Genomic DNA, 3,365 nt, shown 5'->3' with positions numbered 1-3,365 from the left:
GCCATTATATCAGGTTTTAAGATCCATGGAAAACTAGTTAAAGTTTCTCTTGAACTATAATGTGCAGCAACTGGTGATGGCTTGATTCTAAGAAATATTTGTTGAAAATTGATGGTGGCTTTTAGATTTTTGTTGCTTTGTGCATAATTGATCACAGATTTTGCATCTTTGGAAGTAATTACAATGCTAGGAGAATAGAGATGCTCCCATTCAGTTAGTTGAGGATCATCTGAGATGAACACTGCTCCTTTTACATTGTCATAGTCACTAATTTAATTATGATAAAATTGATTTTAATTAAACATTTGTTATTAGGAGTATTATAGTAAATTTATTAGTAGAGATAAAATTTAGAGTCAATAATAATTTAACTAAAGATATTTGTTATTAGGGATATTTTAGTAAATTTAAAAAATTTAGAATCAATAATAATTTAACTAAAGATATTTGATATTAGGGGTATTTTAGTAAATTTAAAAAATTTAGAGTCAATAATAATTTTAACTAAAGATATTTGTTATTAGGGATATTTCAGTAAATTAAAAAAATTAGAATCAATAATAATTTTAACTAAAGATATTTGTTATTAGGGGTATTTTAGTAAATTTTAAAAAAATTTAAATCAATAATAATTTGTTATTAGGGGTATTTAAGTAAATTTAAAAAAATTAAAATCAATAATAATTTAATTAAAGATATTTGTTATTAGGGTATCTTAGTAAATTTTAAAAAATTTAGAATCAATAATAATTTTAACTAAAGATATTTGTTATTAGGGGTATTTTAGTAAATTTAAAAAAATTTAAAATTAATAATAATTTTAACTAAAAATATTTATTATTAGAGGTATTTTAGTAAATTTAAAAAATATTTAACTTTTAGTCGTTGATATTTTAATTTGAATAATTAAGGGTAATTTTGACATATTATATAATATGACCAAGATATTTAAACTCAATCAAACAAAAATTTAGTCATTTCTAAGATTATTATATAATATTCTAATGTATTAAATTTTACAACCAAATATGGGAATCATATATTCCAAGTAATCTCATTCCTAGACATTATATTCCTAAAAATGATATTCTTAATAATAAAATTTAATCTTTGAACCACACACACCCTAACACTCTTTCTAAAGAATATCATAGCTCCACAGGGGCTATGAAGTGACTTGTGAGTGGTGGTAGTCACTACATTTGCATAATCAAAAGGTGATGGAAAAACACCAGCTACAACCAATCCACTATAGTATAGCTTTTTGTTTGTCACACACCTGCAACATGCTCATGAATTCAACCTTGGACCTTCCTGAAAATCATTCAATGTATAACATAAAATCTACAAAAATTAACATACAATCTGTTACCTTGTGTTCTGCTGCTCAATTCAATTCAATAATAAATGCTATAAACAAAAGATATGTATTCACTTCTATCAAAGTGATCATCATAACCAAGTCCTGTTCTTATGTGTTCTGATCTCCTCTAGATAGATAACTTTTTTATTTAGATGATGGAAATAACCATTATTTGAGTCTCAAGTAATTTCATTTGAGTAGTAAATTAAGAGATGAATAAATATAAAAAAGTGAACACACTTTAAATGCACAATTTTAGTGAGCAAAGTATACTTAAAAAAGATTATTATTAATAGAAGATTATGCAGAAACTCAAAGAACTTTATATAACTTCCATAATTGATTGATTCTGGGAGAAAAGAAACGATCAAATACGAATCACTCTAATTCAAAATCAGTTCTAACCAAATCAATTCTGCAAAAGTACATCCGAACACAAATACAACTAATCTATGTAAGTATTACTATCATGTAACCAATAAATTTTTATCATCTTGATGTGGTAGAAAAGGTGCAATTTTCAAAATCATACTTGTCGTAATTTCAAAAGTCAAGAATCCAAGTGTCATCTAATTCAAGGCCTCTCTCGAGAGTCTAGCAAATTGTTAGCATTATTTAAGTAACTAGATGGAAGATAAAGGTATGAAGTTTTGAAAGCATTATTAAAGAATTAGTGTATAAGAATCTATAACTAAAGCAGCAACTATGTTTTTATAATGCATACAAATACCATAGATCTTTAGGTAGAGAAATTTAAAAATCTGTCTAGTTTAAACGGTTGCTTATAAAGTTATTGCTTACCAAAAGATGTGGACAAGATCTCCTAGACCCTACTATACTCATTTACCATAGCCTCGCACACTCCCAATCTCTCCAAGTTTGATTCCTTTAGAAGCAAAAAATTTAAATTGATTATAGATTAACCACTTGGAAATAACTAGAATGCCTTGCTGTAGTTGATGATTATCCGGTGAGCAAACAAATCACAACAAAATAATTGTACCTGAAACAGTCAAGGTAGTAACTTTCATAAATGCAATCCTAAATGCACAAAGTTTTTTGAGGCATTTCTTCAAACATCTTAAATGCACTCCCAAAAACTCAAAAAATTTTCATAAAAGAATTTATACTAAAAAAATTTGTATTCATTGTCAAACACAACATATGTATTTATTCGCATAACAATGAAAATTCTTAACTATAATTTTTTAGCTACAATTGAGAAGTCAAGTGAAAAAACAAATTCAGTGAAAGATAAGAAAAGTTAATTGTACAGTTGAAGTTTCTCTTCTTTGATCTGCAATAAGAAGCTTTAACATCATGCAATTCAGATCGAAATGAATAATTTCAATTGCAGATCATGAGAAGTTTCAATCAGTTGAGTGAGAAATACAATTGCAGATAATTTCTCATGCAATTACTAATAGATTAAGATATACATACTTGGAGAGTTTCCAATTCAGATCCTAAACCAGATATTTCAGATTGAATTTGAGATATCCTTACCTATCATCATAATGGCAGTGACGATGGTGGCGACTTCGATGATAGTAGCGAATGAGAGAATGAAGAGGCGAATCCGGAGTAGAGCACGCGATTTGTGGTTTTTATTTGCGAACCATAAGATCGATGAAGGGAACGACAGATTGAAGAGGCGGAGCAAGAAATTGAAGAGGATGGAGAGGTGGTTTCATCATTTCAGAGCATTAAAAGCAAAAGTGAGGAACTAAGAATGAAAATGCATGTTTGGATTGTGAGATCTAGTTGAGAATAAGCAACACTTTTTGTAAGTTTTTCAAAAAATTAAATGTATTTACTAACATTTGAGTATAAATATTACTCAATATTTAATTTATGATAATTACTAACATTTTAATAAATATTACAAGATAAATGTTATTAAAGGTCTAAAACGTAGTAGTGTATATTTGATTTGTCATTATAAAAAAGAGAGATATTATTAGTTTTATACTCCAAATTAATTTTTGTTGATGGACAAAGA

The 3,365-nt window shown here is 27.1% G+C and overlaps 1 long non-coding RNA gene across 1 annotated transcript; it reads right to left on the bottom strand.

Annotated features, from left to right (window-relative positions):
• Positions 1–979: 979 nt before the first annotated feature.
• On the bottom strand, positions 980–3,153 carry LOC130969785 (uncharacterized). Its single transcript, XR_009081918.1, has 3 exons — positions 2,870–3,153; positions 2,165–2,366; positions 980–1,314 (listed from the first exon to the last, which is right to left on the bottom strand). It is a non-coding gene; the product is annotated as an uncharacterized LOC130969785 (long non-coding RNA).
• Positions 3,154–3,365: the final 212 nt, after the last annotated feature.

The sequence above is a fragment of the Arachis stenosperma genome, chromosome 3, assembly GCF_014773155.1.
Source record: "Arachis stenosperma cultivar V10309 chromosome 3, arast.V10309.gnm1.PFL2, whole genome shotgun sequence".
Lineage (NCBI taxonomy): Eukaryota > Viridiplantae > Streptophyta > Magnoliopsida > Fabales > Fabaceae > Arachis > Arachis stenosperma.
Note: the sequence above shows the minus strand (reverse complement) of the source record. Positions and strands in the feature narration are given on the sequence as shown.